Source organism: Megalops cyprinoides, chromosome 2 (genome assembly GCF_013368585.1).
Source record: "Megalops cyprinoides isolate fMegCyp1 chromosome 2, fMegCyp1.pri, whole genome shotgun sequence".
NCBI lineage: Eukaryota > Metazoa > Chordata > Actinopteri > Elopiformes > Megalopidae > Megalops > Megalops cyprinoides.
Genome location: NC_050584.1, coordinates 60,585,465 through 60,608,196, shown reverse-complemented (window position 1 = coordinate 60,608,196; position 22,732 = coordinate 60,585,465). Strand labels below are relative to the sequence as shown.

The 22,732-nt window shown below is 41.3% G+C and overlaps 1 protein-coding gene across 1 annotated transcript in view; it reads left to right on the top strand.

Moving 5' to 3' along the window:
- The first annotated feature begins 4,560 nt into the window (after positions 1-4,560).
- The window catches only part of jcada (junctional cadherin 5 associated a), a 33,933-nt gene continuing 15,761 nt past the window's right edge, over positions 4,561-22,732 (top strand). The window contains exon 1 of the mRNA XM_036522068.1: positions 4,561-4,702. The gene's annotated coding sequence lies outside the window, so the exon portion shown is untranslated. The remainder of the gene's footprint in view (positions 4,703-22,732) is intronic.

Sequence of the window (22,732 nt, the reverse complement as noted above, 5' to 3'; positions counted from 1 at the left end):
TTCTTAAAAAAAGATCACTGGACATGGAAAGAAGGTCACATTAAAAATATGAATTTCTTTAGTTTGAAGTAAGTAAAATTATTGTTTGAATGTTTGAAAAACTGTACAGTCATTCAGTGGGTGTAGAAGAACGAAGAATGCACAATATCCACGTAACCAATGATATCCCTCTGTAAAAAGCCATTATGTATGTAAGATCATAACCCCCCCGGTCATAACCCCCCACCCCCAACATAATTCATTTCTACCAGCACAAACAGAAGTGTCTTAAAATAGTCTGAAAGGGGACATTCAATGAGGCCTGCTTCAGGTGATGCGCCTTCGTTATTGAGAAGTTTTATTCTAGACATCCACTTGGACTGAGGCCATTTGCATTGTCATATGTGTCACCGCAGGCAGACCAGTTTGCAGTCACTTAATAAGCCATGGTATTGAGCCGCTGTCATCCAGAGTGCAGACGCTTATAGCCCACGAATGGTGACCCCATTTCAAACCCACATCCTCTCTCATCCCAGTTCGGCGTCTCTGGCCAGAGCCCTGCTTCAAAGCAGAGGAACACCCCTTCCAAAGAAAGAGCGCGGGCCAACTCTGACTCACACCGCTAACCGAGACACCCCGTTTCCCTGCAGCCCTGTGTCGTTGTAACATTCCAGATGTGTTAGTGCTGCAACACTGCATTCTCAGGCATCTCAAAAATTTGGATTCAGAGCGTATTTGTGTCTACCCTGCTTTATAGAAAAACAAAACAAATAAAAACCTAGGCATAGTTAATCTATGATCTTTACAAACTGAATATGTTCTGCACACATATATATATATACATATATGTGTGTGTGTGTGTGTGTGTGTGTGTGTGTGTATATGTATATATATATATATGTATGTGTGTGTGTGTGTGTGCGTGTGTAAGTATATTTATTTATATTGCTAACATTTAACAAATTGCACTGTGTGTGTGTGTGAGAGAGAGAGAGAGAGAAAGAGAGAAAGAGAGAGTCAGAATACATCAGAATAACTTTCCAACTTCCTCTTCCAGTTCTTCGGGTTCTCTGTTTTTCAGGCAAAACGCTGAGCACAAAGTTGGACATGCTCACTCTCAGACCAGCTCCGTCTGATCCCAAGGGTCTCCTTCACGGCGTCTGAGACTCCGGCGCATCACTAGCGTAAACAGGGTGAGGGAGAGCACATCTCAGAGCTGTGGGCTGTCCAAACACAGCACACTCTGGTCAGGACGTCCTGTGGTGGAGCATGATAGCCGGCTTGGATTAAGTGGCCACAGGATGGTCTTAAAGTCCCGAAATAGTTGAAGTAAATTAGAGGCTTGTTGCAGACTGCAGATGTGAAATGGCCGGTTACACTGGGGAGGACAGACAGTGCATAGGAGGTTTGTTATTACAGCAGAGCCAAGCTGAGTATATTATTTTCATAAGTGAAACTGGAAGTACTACCCCCCCCCCCCCCCCCCATAGTACCCACCCCGCAACAACCAACCATTCACCTACATTCCTACAACACACACCACACACACACACACACATGCAGAGATAAATAGAGAAAAAGAGAATTTGAAATTACTTGCAAAATTGATTAAAAGGAGAAAATTTTAAAAAATTAAAAATTGTGTACATATCTGAGCATGAATGATTATTTGAACATGTACAAAGTCCCCATCAGGTGGTTGCAGGTTCAACTCCTATGTGTGAGTGATGCATTGTCACCTTGAAAAAGGCACCTAGTCTGAGTTGCTTCAGTAAAATATTCAGCCGTATATAATGTAAATAATTAAGATATGTGTGTCACCCTGATAAATTCAGTCTGCAAAGCAAACAAATACTTGGTATATCTATCTAAGCATATAGCAGACTTTTCCCAGATTTTTATCTTCCTCAGATATCCATCCTGTGTGCATTTTAAAGCACAGAGCTCTCAGTTTGGACAGCCTGCTGTCTCTTTACTATATACACAGAGGTAAGCAGATTAAGCTCCAATCTGGTGTGAAATTTTACTTCACCTTGTCACTTAGATTACATTACCATCCCTAAAAGCCACCAGTGCTGCCCTAAAAGTTGTAATGCTTACCAAAAAGAGGTGATATGGTTGTTGTGTTTGGGGCACGTGTTTCATGTCATTATCATTTCCTTAAGCTGTCAATGTCACCCTTATGAAGATGATAGAGCATCATTATGACAATGATATAAACAAGCATAAGGATTTATGAAAGACTTACCTAAATCTCATAACCTTACAAAAAATGCAGAACATCATCATCCTAGTATAAAATAAGTGAACACCAAAGTATTATAGACAGGCTGGTTGTCTGGCAATAAGAGTTAGTCTGAATATTTTTAAGCTTGCACTTTTCAGGATCACCAAAGCAGTACATTCTTATATAATATGCATACACAATATCCAGGTCCCTGGATCTAGTTGATTTAATGCTACTTGGTTATATTAAGTTCAGACCGAATAACCTGCTGTTTTTCTTGGCCATCCTACATTTGTTTAGTTGAACCCAGATGACATCTACAGTTATGCGTTCCATTCCTATGCATATTTTTACTAAATGTATCTCTCTCTTTTCAGTGTTCATGTTACATAAGACTTTGAATCTGAATTTGTGTGCTTTTCAAGCAATTAAAGGTTGAATGCCTTTTCTCTCTGACTAAGCTGCTCCCCAAAAGTAATGACAGTGCATCTGTTTCACCACTAGATGGCGAAAAGACACACATAAAGATATTTGGCGTCCTGACAAAGTAAGGACAGACCTCTCGTTTAACCATCACCCGAATGATTCAGAGGACTGGGAGACAGAGAAATTTATCTGGCCTGTTAGTCACACGATGAACCTTCGGGTTGCAGACGATCCCCGCTTGCCTGTGCTAAGTTCGTGTTTGTAGCAAAACAATGGTCTCTTAAAGGCTTTCCAAACCCCACTACTGTGTTCTATTTTGAGCCACAAAGTCGCTCTTGTTTTGTCTTTCCACACCACGACATAACCCCCCCCCCCCCCCCCCCCCCCCCCCCCCACACACACACACACACACACACACACACACACATCACCACCACCACTCCCTCATACACACACACACACACACACACACACACACACACAAATGCACTGTATGCCTATCAAGCCCATATTGTGATGATGTTCATACTTCATTTCAGAGAGAGTGGGTTTTGCCATACAATGAAGAATAATGTGGCCAGGTATGTGGGTTTTGCAAAGTGCTCAGCGCATAAACGATGAAATATCACAGGTGGCCCATCATTCTCCTCACAGTGCACTGACGCCACATTTGCTCTTCCAGTCATTTTCCTCAATATAAATTACTTTGATCCTTGGTATTTCTTGTCTCGGACAACGGTTTCCTTCTCCTGCTGGATGCGGTCCTTTTCTCTGTCAGGCTGGCTTTACGGCTGCCGTAATGGACTAATTATTCGCAATTGCTGCAGTACATGTATGAGAATACAGACATGACCTCTCATTACACGTCCCATGACTTTTTTTTTTCATTACGGATTTCCGAAAGTCTAATGACCACGGGAGATATTCGAGACCGCAGACATAAGCCATGTGTTTAGTTTCAGGAAGTAGATAAAGATCCGGTAGGTGATTTAAGATAAACCGGACATTATGTAAATATACCTAATGTCAATGCTGTTATCAGGGGGAATATGTCAGCTTCTGTCAAAATGCTAAACAGCTGTCATAAGTCAAAAAGAACAAAAAGCAGCAACAACAACAATAACAACGAAAAATCTGCATAATTTACATAAATATTACAGAGCTGATTTCCTTTTTGGGAAAACTGAGGTTAAGACGATAGACACTGCTGTTCCGGTCACTTTTTTTCTTTAGATTGTGCTATATGTAACATCTGTGTCAATATTATGGAAACCCTGGTTTCCTCTGTTCTTTTTAAGTAGTGGAAAAAAGAAAAACTCTCCATCTGTGAGCATTTAGCGGTAAAAACATTCAGGTATTTTATGTGTGTGTGTGTGTGTTGGGGGGCTGCATATGTGTGTGGGGCTCCTAAAACCATAATGGCTTTTCATGTATTGCGCTTACCAATTCATGTTTGTCTAAAATATTTAGCCATCTTCAGCACCATTTACACACACACACAAAAAAAACTTTTTGTCTTGTTTTCCAGGAATAGTATTCTGTTCATGAATCAAAGCACAGAACGTTCTATTCATTGGAGTTAATATAGATAAACAATCGCAACAATAGTAGGGTAATCATATTTCAAAAAGAAAGACGTCCCCATACTGTGGGTGAATTAATTTAATAATCCACCATTACATCTATAAATTTACGACTTCCTAAATGGTAAGCATTGTACTTTTATTTGCATGTGGCGTATTACTAACGCACTAACGTTCAGTTCTATATAATCCATTCATGGCACTCCAGTATCAGAATTTAGCTACATAGCATAGTACAACCTACTATCACTGACGCAAAAAAAAAGGAAAGAAAAAAAAAAAACTTTTCCCACACTTTCGACTGGACCATTCGTAATCCTTTTAATCAAGAGATAGCAAGCGTGTAGGAAAAGTCATTCATCGCAGTTCCTTTCCAGCTACCTCCCTCAGCTAATAGGCATGCTCGACAGAAGCCTATTACAGTGCTCTCAGCGACTGGAGCTGAGCGCAGGGAACTGCGAGACGGCTGCGTTTAGGCATCTTACAGGTAGGTACGGTGCTTCAGCTCGGTGCTTCGATGCGATTAAGCTTCGCACTTTGGGGGATTTAGAGAAAATTGCTGTCATGTTTGCGAGTAGAAGGAGTTTTTGCTTGATGTGTTCGACATTAACAGCGCTTCGAGTTGGGGGTGAAGCCACTAGCCCTGCAGCTCCAGACGCATCTGATATTGGTTAACATAACGGTACTTTTAAACTTGCCGCCCAGCGAGCGATTATCTTCGTTTTCTACAGAATAAAATAACTTTGTCAGATTCGCAAGTAGCTTTATTAGTTTATCAGCGACTTGAACGTAGCTAGGTGCAGATCGTGCAATTTTGAGGATGGGAACATGTATTGGACAACAATCAGTCTGTTGGACATGTCTAGTCAGGCAAAGAATAACCGTTCACCAATTTATTTTCAAATCTCTGTGTGGGTGCGTGTGGATTTTCAGAGTGGTGTTTAACAGGTACAGCGTTTTGTAACAATATATTACCTGCTTTCAGCTTTTAACAGGGACATTCTTAAAGTTGTCCTTTAGGGAATATCTAACAGGGTAACGCCACAGAAGCGATAACTAGTTAGACTAGCTAACTGATGTTAGTAAGGTGAGTTGCCCGTCTTTAGTCATTAATAGAAGTATTTAAGGAGCAAAATAACAAGTCGTTAGTTAGGTAAGCTATATGAAGTAACATTAGTTAACGAACTTTAGCTTAACAAAGTAAATGTAGATCTATAGTCTGTATTTTTATTTTGGTGTTATAGTTGCAAACTAAACTAGTAAGACAGTTCCAGAAAGAACAGTTTCAGTCTTGTAATGTAAAAAAAGTGTCAAATAACCTAGCTTGTCGATAGGTAAGAAACTGGATAGCTAGCTCACTACGAGCAACTGGAAGACGTTATCTAGCTAGCTGCTCTGTTTGTGGGGGGAACCTTGCTGGCCAAAGAAAGCGTGTTTTTCCAGCATGCGTTCAGCTAACTTAGCTCTTTAGGTGCAGATAATTAGCTGAGAGTTATCCTCTCAGCAGGCGTGCTAGTTGGCTAGTTAGTTTTGGGCTTGCTGGCTGCCGTTTGCCTTCAGCTGACGTTATTTACTGTATGATGTGTTTAACATATGGGGAGAAAACGTGCGCTGCAGTCCGGACGTATATGGCGCTGTGGGTAACGCAGCCCCTAAATAACGAAAAGGAGTGGTATTTAACAACCTTGACCTGTGCGGTTTCAGCAACTTGTGTCCGTGATGCACTAAATAAATGTGTGAAAGCCTGACAGTGCGTCCAAGAGGCATACGGGTGACTGAGACCCCAGTGCTCTTGCGTCGCTGTGACCGTACCCGGGGAGCGAGCGCTCGATTTGATCCAGCATGTTTATAAACACTGATTTCACCGAGACTGGCGCTACCAGCGCTTCTCAGTAGGCTGTTTATTTCTGCCCAGCTGAAGCAACGTTTCCCTATCCGTGGCGCCGGATTTTTTTTATTTAAACCACGTATGTCATTTTTCCACTTGAAAACGCTGGGATTTCGCATCCTTTGAATTTCAACGGATGTACTGTAACAGAAAGTTCTTCAGGACAAAGTTATCATCTGCGATTGTTATTGCACGAATTGTTACTGTTTCCTCAGGGGAAGTCGTACACCAGCTGCGGTGAAAGTTAGAGCCATTACGGTCCTACAGCGTACCGTTAGAATATACTCCTACACGAAGACAGACTTAACCACAAGACGAACATAGTCATTGATCTGGAGACCTAATCATTAGAACAATGTTTTTTTTAGATGGAAGTCCGTCCTCAAGTTAATGTTTTGCATTTTAGAATAGGCACAAACCGCAACTTCTTGAAATGTATCTAACAACGACTCACGACCTTGATTCGTGTGCAGTTGTTTAAGTTATGCCTGCTTTTGAAGGTCAGTGTAAACGAATTCCAGCTCATATTTGAAAAGATGCTGAACTTGGAGTATTAAGCCATAAAAGAGCTACGGGCTAGCCGGGGGGGAATGTAGGGCATGCTCTAAGTAAGCCGTTTAAATGGTAGCCCAAGGTGCTAATGTCAAGTTGAGGTCAAAAGCATTACATTGACTGTCGAGACAAAGGCACAGGGCCAACTTAGAAAGTGCACAGTGCAATTTTATGTTATCCCGACCTTTCAGTTTTGCATGAAGTTAATGCCGCGTATGGCTTCGGTATTATTCAGCTAACTTGGATCTGTTGTTTGTCACCATTGAAGGGCACTTTATATAACCTTTGGAATGAAAGGGGAAAAGGAAGAGTATTTTGCCAAAAAGAGTTACTTATCTTGTATTACTTGGGGAAAAGTAAGGTCTGTTTCCTGTGAAAGGAAGATAATGCATACAGGCCGGTGTAGATGGGTCTTACACCACACAGAATTGTAGACTTTATTTCACTTATATCAACAGATGTAGCCCATACAGTTGTGACAGTCTCAAACTTCAATATTTGCCATTTTTAAGGGAGTCTTGTTTATGTGTGTGTGCGCACGTGTGTGTGTGTGTGTGTGTTTAGGGTCGGGGTGGGTCCTGTTATTAATACAGACTTCCAAAAATCATAGTGAATCAGAAAGTCCTAGAACATTTACTTATTTTGGTGAGCTCTGAAAAACACTGATACAGTGTATGATACAGTTTCAGCGCTGTCTGAGTGGAACGTTTTTGGAACAATTTGGGACATTGTTGGAGTGGAATTTAGTAGCTTTCATGAGGGCATCATTAATATCCTAGCTAGCTGTAGTCATTCACTTTGATTTGGCAACCTCTTCTTTTAATTTTGGATTTAACAGTTGTCCTTTGCTCCAAAGGTGTAAATATTACATTCCATTACCATATTATCATTTAGCAGACACTATTTTTCAGACTGAATTACAATTTTAGCGATTTATACAGCTGGATATTTTACTGAGGCAATTGTGGGTTAAGTACCTTGCTCAAGGGTACAGCAGCAGTGTCCAGTCAAACTAACAACCTTTTGATTATGGGCTCTGCTTCCAACCACTACACTACACTGCTTTCCTGTTAAAAAATATATATTTTTATCATTTTGATAAGTACTTGGAATCATAATTGAACTTTGCACTGACTGGAACTCCCTTTGAGTGTACTTCCCTATGATAGTGAGGTGATGGTACCCAGTTAACCCATCTCGGATGTGCCTGACTCTTCATTTAAAAATAACAGTTGAGTTAGTTAGTTAATTAGTTAAAATGAACTTTACCCATCTTTATGATAATTACAGTGATAATTTACTTTCCCAAAACCATGACTGAATCCATGTCTACTTGCAAGCTACAGTCATACCATGACTATGACATAGTGTGGGTACTAATACTGTAGTCATAGTATGACTGTTTGACTGTCTCCAGTCTTGAGTCTTCCCACCAGCCATGTGCAAATTGCTCCCTGATCAGGTTCCCCCTTGAAATAATCCCCCCCAATAATTAGCTATTCTCACAAATCACATGAGAAAACATAGCTAATAGAGGTATTTGATTCCACTGGACGCAGCTCTTTGAAAGCTGTGTGCTGGTTGCTCGTGTTCTGTTGGTTTTAAAAGTTCGATTTGCATCTAGGTAACTTTATAACTGTTAGGAATAGCTGGCATTTGCTAGTATTTCAGTAGTTAACATTACCTAGCTAAGAAAAGTAAGACCCATCTTCTGGAGCATGTATAGTGAATGCATTTCACAAAAAAACAAGTTTGTGTCAATTTACTTTACATTTAGAAAATGGACCTTTGCATTCTTGATTTTATCGTTACATTTTTCAGTAACTGAATAATGGATAGAATAACTCAATGATATAATTAGGAATTTCATGTCTTTTTATGTACACTTATTGAACGTTTTGACCTGATGAAGACAAGACTGGTCAAAAATGTTGTCCACTCTCACTTAATAAGTCACTTATTTTGGGAGCTAAATATCTATTTTCTCTTCTTCTTCATTTTTTTTTTTTTTTTCATTTGTTTGGATCTACCATATCAATGCGCAAATATCATAATGACTGTTGTCCTTGCAAACATGGCTTATCACAGGTAACGTTTGCAGTGACAACTCAAGACAGGGCTTTAAGCTTAAGCCTGTGCCTATGCACTGTAGTTCATAGAATGCCTCTTGCATCCCATTCCCTTGATTGGCTTACGTAAGAAGGGGTCGTGTCTTGAGAAGCTTATTGTTACTATACGGTCAACCTCGTGGTCTTGCTTGTACAGTCAGCCAGGCATTTTATATTATGTGAATGGGAAAAGCAAGGCTGTCATTCACCAGCGACTTATTGGTTGTGAGTGGAGTTCTTTGGCTCTGTTGAAATGAACAAAAATACACAGTGTTCATCACATTATGTGAATAAATAGAAAATTGTATTTATATTTTAAATAATGTTAGCTATACTGCAGATTGTGTCAACTTAAGCTTAGGTTCTATTAAGCTTAAGCTTTCAGTTCTATTAAGTTAACACAGAAACTGTTTTTTAGAAATGTGTTAGAGAGATCATAAAGTGCATAAAGTACATTTAGGCAAAGCATTACTGGGAAACATGAACTTGTTGTTGGTTTATTACTGTCATTATTCATGAAGCGACAGAAAGTCATCTCTCCCCTCCTGGTGTATTGTCCTCAGTTCTTTGGCTGCTCAGTCCTGGGCAGTACTAGGAAAAGTGCCCACTTTGACAGAAAGCCAGACCTCCAGTCCAGCTTAATGCAGTACAAAGTGAAACATGTTACCACAAAATGAAACCTCACAAATATGTTATGACACTGAGGGGGGGTCTCAATAGTATTTGCTATTAACTGGGTTTGCTTCTGAGACTTAGGACAATTAACAACCACAAAATTTGCCTTTAATATCTCCATCATTTCTCTATACCTGATTCTCTTCACGTTCTGTAGAAGTGAGTGGTGTTGTATAAGAAATAGGATAAATGTAGGCTTACATCACAGAGTGTACTCAGCACAAGGGTCAGAAACTTATGTAATTTTCCCTTACACCCACATATGGATGGTGTTTATGATCATATGAGTAATGTTCACCTAACTGATGCATACTAGGTTTGTTTTTTTTCTTTTTTTTGGTCATTTTAACTCATTTGGTCCTTTACCAATGTCCTCTAGATGGCAGTGTCAGGGAATTAAAGATTACAGTCATTAAGAATTATTGTATGGATTCAGAAACAAACATGTGCCATGAAGTGTGACATGACATTGGACCTGGTGCTAATGAGTTATCATTACGCCCCTTTAAACATGCTGTATTAAAATAACCAGAAGCTACGAAGCAACATGAGTTACTGTAAAAAAATGTAACTAAAATATAACTACTATATAACTAAAATATCTACACTAAAGCAGGGGCTGAAGGGTCAGCATGTTTTCTTGATGTTCCTCATTCAATTGCAGCTAGCATAACCTCGCTAGCGCACCCTGTCAGTTGTCTTCAGGTATATTTTCATTTGTGTAATATGGTACGGTGGTCACCAGCATGACCTTAGCCAGACTAATTTCTCTGTCTGAGCTCCATTTTATTGGCTTCATGTTGGTGTAGCCTCACAGTGGAAAAAATAAGCTTCAGGAGAACTGTTTTAGTCCACCCCCACAGAACCTGTAATTTAAAATTTAGTTTACAACCTTTAGCTGTTTATGAATTTATTGTTTAAGGGATAGGTAGTGCTTATTTGTATAGAGCCCGAAGGTCCATTGTTCATTAGACTTGGCACCAGCAATGGCTGACCCTAGACAGGTTGTCTAGACAGAACTGATCCGCCAAGTAGCAAAGGAAAAAAGGAGGAAGAAAATGGGTATGGAGGATGGAAAGTACAGTTGTCCACACAACAAACTTGAGTTCCTTGCCAGCTTAATTACGAACTAACAGCACAAAAGATGTCTTTTCCTCGCGATTAAGGACGTGGCCTATTTTATGGACTCATCAGAGGAGGAGTGGTGCTGTCATCCGTCAGCTGTCCTCCCACCTGTTTAGCTGGCCTCCACCACCAGAAACCTAACAGCTCTCCGCAGAGCTGGCTCCAGATCTACGTCTGATTTCTGACCTTGTTCAGGGAGTTAGGGAGGCCTGATTCAAGAGGAAACTATTGTTTTCCTGTGTTGTGTTTCATAGAAGTGAAAAAAAGCAAAAAGGGGAAGATTGTGGGAGTTCAACAGCTGCTGATTGCTCACTCAGAACATGTTGAACAGTTCCTGCATTTATTTGATCTGTTCCCCGATGATTTGAACTGTCCTTCCATTAATTTGAGCTGTTCCTCCATTAGTGGGGCAGCAGTGCAGCATAGTGGTAAAGAGCAGGGCCTGTAACCAAAACGTTGCCGGTTCGATTCCCCTCTTGATCACTGTTGCTGTACCCTTGGGCAGGGTACTTAACTTACAGTTGCCTCAGTAAATATCCAGCTGTATGAATGGATAACATGTAAAAATTGTAACCTATGTAAGCTGCTCTGGATAAGTGTCTGCTTAATTCCAGTAAAGTAATGAAAAGCAGTTTGAGCTGTTCATCGATTACTTTGAACTGTTCCTCCATTAGTTTGAGCTGTTCCTCCATTTGTTTGAGCTGATCCTCCATTCCTTTGGCTCTGAAGGGTGGTTTGTGTTGCTTGACACCTCTCATACATACGGGCTGGTGTAAGACTCTGTGACTGGCCTGAGGAAGAGTGTCTCATTAGTTCCAGCGGCAGAGGAAAGGGCTGGTCTGCATTACAGGAGTGTTGGAGGGATGCGGAGTGAGTCCCACGTTCACTTCCAGCAGCCACATTGCAGAGAGTTGACGATAAGGCCGTAGGCTTCCTGTTGAAAGGCCCTGTATTGTAGACCACGATATCGCGAAGGGGCAGTAAGTGGCTGTGAATAATACTGGAATAGATTGTGTCACTCTGCAAACATTTTCATCACGTCCCCTGTACCTCATCCACACCCCCGTTTACCCAAAGCATGATATATTTCCAAAATCTTTCCACAAATCTATAGCAGTTGTATGTATTTATCATATGCATGAGGGCAATCTTAAATGGTGATCTGCTGTGTCAAGTGTTGCAGTAACTGTTGTGGATTTGTAGAACGTTCCTCATAGTTAATGAAGTCCTGAGGGATTCATTTCTGTGGTGGTAGTGCAGTGAAATATTCACCCGGTGTGAAATTGTCAGTTGCCAAAAGTGTCACTTGTGCATATGTTGTGGCATGTAGAATGTCTCGTATGGTTGATGAATAACTGATCTGCTGTTGTGAGTGACCCACAGTGCTTTTGATGAAATCGTACAGTGATGGTATACTGGTACAGTGGTTTCAGCATATGTACTTAAGTGTGTTTTCAAAAAGTCGTACTATCCAAAATAGTTACATTTATTTTGTAATGGGGGGGGGGGGGGCAGCGGCACAGGTTCTGATACGCAGGTGGTACCGGGCCTTCTCGCCAGGTTCTGGCGGGGCCAGGGGCCCAAACAAAGGCAGAGCAGCGCAAACATCTGCAAATTGACTTGGCAGAAAAGGGGGATGTAATGATGATGATGATGAGGTGAGAAGAGTGTTGTTAAACTCACAATAGCAATCATGTGAAGACTGATGCGACCATATGCGAGGCAGATGGAGCATCTCCTCAGCGTCTCTATGCGTGGTGTTTAGTGTAATGCAGCGGTCGACCCGCGGGACCATACTGGCCGCTTAAGTGCGCACATTAGTTTTCATTGAACGTAAACCCCCCCCCCCCCCTTAAAGAAAATATAGAAGAATCTGAAGAGGCGACAGAACAGTGTTTCTAAGCAAATCCATCCATTAAAAAGTTTATTAATTATCATGTGACCTGTTGAAGTTGTCACAAAATGTGTAGAAATGGAAACTTACAAAACTCTGAGCTGTACATGATATGGATCTTGGCACAAGATGACAACCGAGATGTTAGATTGCTTTCATTCTTCATCGTGACAGATTTTTTTCTTTAAATAGAGGGACAAATTTAACAAATAACATTGTTAATTGCGATGTCATAGCTAGCTAGTGAGCTGGCTGGTTTAACGGGAACAATCTGTGTCGGCTGGCCAGCTGGGATATTACCACATACATGAGAAATGCAGAGCATTCTTTCGGTGTCATTTGTGTAACAATTTATATAAGCCTGATTATCCCCAGTTGAAAGATTAAAAAAAAAAAACTTTCTTTCCAAAAGATATTTTTAAAAAATCACTCTTGTTATCTAGAGTGAGTCAGCAACATCACTGATAAGTAGAAAATAATAAACGAAAACAATCGAAAATTGACCTCACACAACATTAAAATCAGGTCGGTGCATTTTGAATGGAAATGCTTTGGTGAAACGGGGGCTACTGTGCACTTCTGCTGCCTTTTTTTTTACATGACTTCTCTAGCTAACTGCTGTAGCCCAACCTTCCTGCTGAGCAGTCAGTGAGGTTAACCCTGCTTGAGGTGATGTGGAACTAAAGCACATTTGTAAATAAGGGACTTGTAAATATAGAAATGGATTTGCACATGGAATGCAAACTGAAAACAGTGTTTCCTCTAGGATTTTTTTTTTTAGCAGCGGGGGGAAAGGGTTTTGTTGTACCTAGGTGTTGCGCGCTCGTAGTGATGTGGTGTAATGCTGAATACTCACCATGATCAGCGTGGTAGAGCCATGGGTGGAACCTTGTCTTGTCTACCCATTGAGGGTCCCAGCCTGATAGCCTGTGCTTACTCTTCGTTTTCTCTCCTCTATCATCTCTTTCTGCCCTCTGTCCTGCTCCACTCTGCTCTCCTTCTCCACTCGCCTGCACTACTCCTGACTGTCTACTTGTCTAATAGGGTTACATTTGAGAATGAGTAACGTTAGATAATTCTCTCGCATCGCAAATATTTGATCACGCAACCGGTAAGAACATTAAAATATTGTAGTAGCCACCACTAACATTACATATTTTAGAACCAGAAGGCATTTCTTTCCCTTCAAAACTTTGGGGCATAGCTAAGAACCATGAGCCCCTCCCTAGCTAAAGTAACGTTACCTGACTATCTTCCTCATCGACATCAGGCATCTTTCTCTTCTTGGAGAAATATTTTAACAAGCTCATCTGAAAATGCAGTCAGGAATATTTTAATACATAGCTTATGTAAACATCGTTGGCAATTATTTTACCAATGTTTATTGAAGTAGCATTACCAGTATTATGATTCACTGAGTTTGCTAACGTTAACGTTACCTAGCTAACATTAGCTTGACCATTATTTCACAATATATCGTTAATATTAATAATAATTAGTTGGCCATGAACATCAATAGAGAATATAAAACCTATCTAACTTAACGTTAGCTAGTTAAATCTACCTTTCTCTCTCTTCTCTTTCTTTTTCTCCTCTTTCTCTCCCTCTCGCCTCGTCCGGGTGTTGCCACGTGTCTCCTGTATCCGTCGAGAGGGAGTGCTGTTTACTGTAATATCAGCACAACTGTGATTCAGTCGTAGGCACGAGGCCACAGACCGACTGGCAAAGAAAATCACAGCCGTGCTGATATACAGTATAACAGCACGACCTTGACTGTGATATTGCTTTTATACAACAGTTCTACAAACAAGGCTGTTTATCAAATAACGATAATTTCAGACAACAAATTGTGTTGTTTTTTCATTTATTCGGCTCCGCCGACAAAAATAGTTCCTTCAGAATTACATTTACACGTGTTGTCAAGGAACACATAAACAGTTTCTTGACTGCAGGTTAGTTAGTTAGCTAGCCAGCTACCTGTTTTTTATCATATACGAAAAGGCTATACGGTAGACAAGCAAGCCACTTTTAATCATAGCCCACGACAGGCTAGTGAGCTACTTTTTAGCATGCATGGAGAGGTTAGATATATGGTAGGTTTGCTAGCTATCTATTGTTTATCATACCCAACTGCAGGCTAGCTAGGTTCTTTTTTATCATACACGGAAACGTATCCACACTTGCGCTGTCGGCAAATGCGAATTAAGCTCGCATTGGTGTAAACAATGATTGCATCAGAACATCTGTAAAGCGAAGTGATACATAATAGTAAAACGTCCCAGTGCTATTATACTCTATTATCAGCACTCTTTGGAATGCTCTTGTCCAATCGAATTACTCGACCAGAACTAACTGTTGTATAATTCAAATTAAATGCCCTCTGCAGAGCTGTGTAATTGCGGCTTCAAGACATTTCATAAAATTCTGAAGCAGCAGCGGCAATAATTTTGTATATAACGGAAACGCAGGAAAATAGATTTTTGCAGTACATATAAATGTATGTCACACCTGTATAGTATATTGTAGAGATAATATTACATTACATTCATTTCACAGACACTCTTAGCCAGAGCAACTTCCTGTACAGAAGAGCAGAACTAAACCCAACAGTAAATATTCAGCTGTATAAATGGATAACATTGTAAAGAACTGTAACCTATGTAAGTCGCTTTGGATAAAAGCGTCTGCCAAATGAATAAATGTAAATGTAAATGTAAACCGTATCCATTCAAGCTGAATGAGCAACAGTGTCAGACCAGGATAGCAAAACTTCCAGACCAGTGAGTGTGAGCATAGCTATTCAAGCCCTACCACAAGTTAACTCATACAACCTAACTAGACACCCTAGATTATATGGTGGTTACTGTTGTTTTTAACTTTGACCTAGAAGTAAATGCAAGATTTAGTGTTTTCTTTTTCATGATTGCTGCCAGACTGTACCTGTGAAGGGAAAGGTAAACTCTTATGTTTAATTGTAAATCAAGGATCAGGACTTGATTGCAGTCTTTTGAGCGAGTTATCCTGATTGGTAGGCAAAACATCCCGAAAGTACAGTAAAGTCATATGTGTAAGACTAGACTTTGCCAAGTTATCACAGCCACTGCAGTGGCTTTGACTGAAGACATCAACATGTATGCGCTACAATGCATACTTGAGCCAGCTTTGCTAAAGGCTTGTTAATTATTTCATCGCGCTAGTATTTGTTTAAATGTGTCCTGTTCTGTTCTCTTCTTTTTTCCCTTCCTCTTTTTCTGCTCGACAATGAGGGCCGGACAGGCAGCCAAATCCAAACCTGATTAGCAGAATGCTAATGTGCCGCAGTCCCTTTGATCAGGGCATTTCTGTTTTATAAACCCTGTCACTGTCATCTTAAAGCTGCCCAAGCTCGTGATGGCCGCTAATTAATATGAGACAAGCTGGGCTGGTGAAAAAAAAAAAAACACAACAACATCACCGTGGAACTCTACAGGAAAAATAAGTCATACTCAATGCTATGCGTTTAGTGTGCTTCAGTGCACTATATCTAGTGATTTATCCTACTCAGGTCTTGGATGTGTGTGTTTTTTTTTCTCTCTGTAAATGTTATCATATGCTTTTTTTGGCTCTGTTTTTTTGACTCTGTTTATTGCCAGGGCCTTTTACACGTTTCCTTTTTATAAATGAGGCAAACGTGCATCGGTAGAAGAACTTGCTGTTAAAGAATTCTTTCAGTCGCTGAGGTCTCTGAGCTGGTGTTCCAGCCAAGCGTAAACCCCAAGCAGCAGTCTGTGTTCCATCCCTTTTTTTGCTCTTTGTGAATAGACTACGGATGGCGCTGATTAGATGGTGTGTCCGTATGGTTTGTATTATATCAATGTGCGCTTCTTATTCGTTTAAACTTTTTATCGTGAAGGCCTTTGGGGGAAAAGCACAGAACAGGTGCAGGTGCTGGTAAAGTTTGGTGATTTTAAAAATTAGTGCAGCAGAGCCTTTGGGGATAACTCTCTTCTGAATTATAAGTTGTTGTAGTAGACCACTCGTTGGCCTGGTAGTTATTGGCCATCCTAGAACCTTATAGGGTCACCGTCCAGCTGCATCATACCAAGCACATTAAAAAGATCATTGCTTGGTGGCGTTCTACTTGGCAGTATAGAGGTGACCTGCAATAGTGGACTTGTTCCTCTTCCATGTATTTTAGCAGTAAGTTTCTAGACAGCGCTGAAACTTGGATAAGCTAATCTTGGACAATTTAATGTCAGACTGAATCATGCCTCTGCTATAGCTGCAACATCAACGCAGCAATAGCTACTGTGTAGCTACTCCAATTTACAACGTCAAGCCAAATTTAATTTCGTGTTGTACCTTGCTACGACTCCCCTGAAAGATTTTGTACTTGTATTTGTTTGACATCGTGGTGGCCCAAAGGGGGCATTTCTTTTTAAATTTGTATAGATTTAATTATGTGCTGTTTAAATCTATGGGACTCTACCTCTCTCATCTCTTGTTGCTACGGGAGTCACATGAGATCTTATGTAACACTGACTTCTCCCATGGCTACCTGGGGGGAGGGTGTTTCTATGCAAGCCTTTACTCTCTAAGTTAGCCTTTATCTTATTTGTGAGCAGAGGATATTAACTTATTACATAAACCAATATTATTGGTATATTAGTATTGGTTAACCCTCTGCCAGGAGCCTTAAAGGCATGTAAGCCATCTGTTGCTGAAAGGCTGAGCTGTGGAAGCACTTGGACAGGAGACCTCCAGGGAAGCAGCGATTACTGCTGGAGGTGGTGGTGGTGAGCCAGAAGGGGGCGCACTTCCTCTGGATCAGATAACCACAGAGCCCCAATCCTGTAAGTGGGGCACTGTGCCGTATGAGACGGCGTCTTCCATACAAGACATTAACCTGAGGTGTCATAGCGGTCATTAGAAGATCCCGTGGTAGTTGTTGAAAGAGAAGGGCTGTTAACCCCGCTAACCTGGCTAAGTTCCCTGTGTGCCTTTTTCAGTCTGGCCGCTTAATCAGTCCTGCTGCAGTTAATCACCTGTGTAGTCCCTTGTGTTTTCTGTCATTATGGAGCATCCTGGAGAAGGCATCAGGAAACCATTCCAGCTTTCTTCCAAGCACCGCGGTGTTAGTAACGTGTATTTCTCGCCGTTGACCCGCCACGAGGCAGACCCACACCATCTCAGTCGTTTCTTGTTACTTATGGGAGATACTTTTTTGTGGTAGGACCCAATGCATCAAGCATCTTGAATTCTCCAGCACAAGGGTGTTGCGTAGGGCAAATTATCTAACAACAACAAAAAAAGACATAGAGGAAGCAACCATTGTTTGAGGAAACCAGTGTTTGTTAACTTTGTGTCTGTAACTAAGCAACTGTTTGGAACAAGGGTCAAAGGAGATGAAAAACTTGGGTGAAAATTGCACAAAACTGAAGTGCTGTTATTTAAAAAACCTTGATTCTTTTTTCAGTTATAATCACTTCAGACCAAAATAATTTGGGCTTAAATGTGTTACATATGTAGAGGAAATGAATGTTTAAAAAGACTGTGTCACTACAAGAAGGGAATTTCATCTTGCAAAAAGATTGTCCTATGTTACACACACACACACACACACACATATATAAAATATATAAAATCTCACAACTGTGATTCTGATGTTCATAGCACTGTGTTGTATTTTTACAGAAAGACTGTCCAAAGTCTAGTGGCCATCATTCTCAAGAGAAAAACAGAAATCTGTTTACATGAAAATTGTTAACAAACAGAAGTAGGTGGTGAAACTCCTCGATGTAAGAAGTGGATTTCACAATCCTAGTGACTCCTGTAAGCAGCTGGTCAGCCTGGCGAAATGGATAGGCCTCTCAGATACAGCGCAACTGTTCTCCTGCAACTGTCTGCACTTATAAGATACATTGCAAGTGTATTTCCAACATTGTGCTGGGAGGCAGGTTGTTTGTGTGGGGAGTTGTTTTCCTGTCTTTTTTTTTTTGCAAAAGTAGTTTTTACAGTAAAAGCAGTGATTTAGGTTAGCTTGTCTTCGCCTGCAACGTTCAAGCTGGTTTGATACAGAGGTTCTCCTCACTTGCCCTACACGCCAACAGTAGATTTTTAGCTGGGTTAGAAAAAAAAAAAAAACAGTCGCATGCCATTGTAATCAGTGGTGTCCTGTATACCGCCCCCGCTGTCGCCTGCATGACATTTTCCCTTCTGTACAAACTCCCATCCTGGGAGATTTGGATTCTGTGGTGTTGCTTGGGCTGTCTGTAACCCGCCAGCATAGGATTCCAGGCGTAGTCTTGCGGACCAGCCCACAGACTCGCCGACATGAGACAGTTGTGGATTAAGTACCTTGCTCAAGGGTATAGCAGCAGAACCTTTCAGCTACGAGCTCAGCTACACCACACTGTCACCTCTTATCCAGGCAAACGTGCATAGCTTGGGCCAGCAGTGTAGCATAGGGGTTAAGGCTCAGGACTCGTAATTGAAAGGTTGCCGGTTTGATTCCCCACTTGGGCACTGCTGCTGTACCCTTGGGCAAGGTGCTTAACCCACAATTACCTCAGTAAATATCCAGCTGTATAAATGGATAACATTGTGGGGAAAAAAAGAAACTAATTGATGTAAGTTGCTCTGGATAAGAGCATCTGCTAAATGCCAATAACTGTAATTGTAGCTTGTATTTAACATCCTGTCCCTATATATGTCTGCACCATAGCATGTTTTCACTTAAAATCATGTGAAGTGTCTCATTCGAGGGTGCAGCAGGGGTGTCACACTTTCTGGAATTGGTTTTGCAGCCTTTTAGCCTTAAGCCCGGTGTCATAACAGCTGTACCACAATGCGAAAACATGGCGGTCATATCTGTTTGAGATGCCACAGACATCCTTGGCGCGGTGGAGCCACGGGTTTAGGGGCAGAGGATGCCGCGGTGAGGCGGTAGCAGGGCGGAGGTCAGCTGTCATGCTGTCACGCTGTCACGCCAGGCCCAGAGTTATTGCGGTGGCCCTTTCTGTGCCCCGTGCGGGGGTGAAATATGGCTCCTCGGTGCCCCGTCTTTGCCGGGGCGGTTTCCCGTTCCTCTCGGTCACACCGGCAGTCCAGGGGCCCGTCCGGCAGAGAGAAGGAGGCCCCTGATCGCCCGTCATGATGGAAGCACTTGTGATTTAGACCCTTCGGGCTCACATCCTCAGGAAGCAGAGTAGACTGGGTTAAGTTGCTGACAAAACAATATCCATCACCGAACAACTGACGTTCAGGAGCAGCGTGAAGGGCAGGGTGAAAACACAGTAGTGTCTCTTATGAACATGCTTTTGGGCCCCCACTCGAGAGCATTCATTAAGGTATTGTCCACAGCCTGTTTCTTGAGACCTTTTGTACATTACTGTGTTAGAAGTTAAATTACACTGCAGATATCTGAAGTACTAAAGTAATAAAAGTTTTCATTTTTGTGCATTATAACAAAACTCTAAATCACAGTTTAATTGAAAGTACTTACAGGCCTTGCACTGAGGTTGTAAGAGGACCTAGGCTGTTCTCTAAAAATGATGAGTAGCTTGCCTTACAGTTATCATGTAAGTGACTGAAAATGAAACCCCAAGGAAAGTGTGTGTTTGGATGCACCAAGTAACCAGAGTAATCAAAGGCTATTGTGACTGCCTGGTTCGTCCAACCAGAGACACTGTCTGCCATTTATTGTCACAGTGCGCTGTAGGTGCTTTGGAAAATTCTGCAGGTATTTCCGCTTGTTAAAAAAAGAACAGAAGATAAACATGCACTGTGCATTGTGACTACAAGATTACGAAGGTGATTACTAAGGAAAGGCCATGACGGTGTCCGAACGACCTCATTAACGTTGTGGGGGCAGTTTTTGGAGTTTTGACTTGAAATAAAATTTTTAGGCTAGACTACGTGTATTGTCCACAAGGGAATAAAGCAAAAGCCAGCACCAGTATTTGAATTGTAAGCAAAATTCAGCACCGGTGTTTGAAACTACTTCACTGGCAGGTACATGTTTCGCCCAGTCTCCATGCAGCCATTGTGTATTGGATTTTCCTGAGATAAAGTTTAATTGTCTTCAGCTGTTTTCTAAACCCTTACAGTAAACCGAAATGACTAAATTACTTATTCACAATAATAATTTTCTGTGTAATTTCCGCGTAGCAATTTATGTTACTGGACAATGCTGTTACAATGTGTTTGTTGTGTTCATTGTGAAAGCACCCGAAATAATTCGCAATTTTTTGATCTTTGTCAGATTCCTCCGGCATTTTTGGGGGATTTGTGGTTCCGTTCGTTTATCTACATGCGGCATAAGAAAATAAAACTAAAAAAAAAAGAAAACAAAATAACCCCTGAAATGTAAAATCAGGAAAAAAAAATGAGAGAACTAAAGAAAAGGGGAATTTCCTAATGGTCTAAAATCTCAGCAAGGTCAGACACTGAGACAGCCATGCCTAACTAGAAGTGAGTGTTGACTGTTGATATTCTACAGACTGATATACCCTAACCGTAACGTGCTGTTAAATATATCAACCTTTATGGCTGTAGCCCTTAACAGAAGTGTCCTCTTAAAGTGGTATGAGATACTTTGTGCCCTCCCAACACTGAGTGAATTTAACTAATATTAAACTCTAAATAATATTAAATAAGCAGGCTTGTAACCAAAAGGTTGCCGGTTTGATTTCCTGCTGGGGCACTGCTGCATCATTCTCAGACAAAGCACTTAACCCAGAATTGACTCAGTAAATATCCAGCTGTATAAATGGATAACATGTAAAAATTGTAACATATGCAAGTTGCTGGATAAGAGCGTCTGATCAATGACAATAATGTAATGTAATGTGGCTCACAATTTCAGTGGTACAATAGTTCACAGAGGGTTTTTTGAAAGAGTGACACTTAACTGCAACCTCTAAGCCTTTAGTTATGAGACTTCAACAATACACACAGGATACTGGCCTCCTCCTCATCTCTCCCTAAGGCTCCATAGCATGTGGAAGGACCAGGCATATGGAGGAGTTAAAAACAAAACCTTCCCTCAAGTGGGGAGAGGCAAAGAGGCCCTAGATCTGTCAGCAGTTCACATGACACTGCCTCTCTGTAGTACCTGCGAATGGGCCTCCAACTGCTTTTAAATCCCTCTCCTCATTAACCTTAAACCCTGTTCCTATCAGGGCATGTTTTCTTCTTTTTTTTAACCGTACTGTGGTGCTATGCTATGCTATCCATGTTAATGCGTGTGACAGGCCAATTTACTATAGACATTGTGGGGTGGGGTGGGGTGGGGTGGGGTGGGGTGGGGGGGGGGAGCGGAGAGGTCATATTGAGTATCCGCTGTCATTTTGACCAATTGGGTATGAAGAAAAACATGTTTAGAACACACTCAGAAACTTTTTTTTGTCTTTGACCACAGCATGGACATAGTGAAACATAATTTCACTACTGAGGTAAGAAATGGTTCTTTTTGTTTCTCTGTTTTTTTACTTTAATAAATAGTAGGTACGGTAATGCGCTGTAGACTTGTCTCTTGGGTCCTGCCCCCACTGCAGGTTTCCTTGGGTAAACTTAAGAAATGCAGATGCCGTAACTTGTCCTCTGACCGGGTCCCATTCAGGCCTCCCGTGGCCCGTGAACAAGGATCTGACACCAATCTGTCGACCTGGAAGCTGATGGCCGCTCCCCCCCCCCAACCTTCTGGCCACCGTAGCCGCTCGGAAGACCAGATGCCTACGCGGAGATCTAAAAATGTTTTTATTTATTTATAACCAAGGCGTGTTCCCGGCGAGAGCATTCTTCTGAAACCCAGCGGCTCGCCATTGGCTCTGTGCGCTTATCTTCGCTGGCAGCGTGGTGGGGGTTTAACGAAATTGCAGGAAACCACACTTTGAGAGATTGAATTTGTCAGGGGAAAAAAAAAAAAAAAAAACGTTTTGCTGAAACATTTGTGTATTTCGCACAACCAGACTCCTGCTTTGACTGTCTCTGATTTATGTACAGCAAGTAGGTTATATTGTTGCTGCAAATAAGGGTTGTTTACAAAGTTGTGGACTATGGAGAAGTGAAACAGCAGTCTTCTCTTTATCCTCTCAACAATTATTTAAATAAACTCCTATGTCAGGGTAGTCCTCAGTTATTATCCTCTACTAAGTGTATGTTCCTATATCTGATTTTAAGATGGGAGATATGTAGTTCAAGGCCAAAGCTGTCTCTGTTATTTCATGAGTGATGGTAATGCACCTTTTCCTATAAGACACCTTTTCCCTTAGAGCAGATATTTTTTTTTACGTT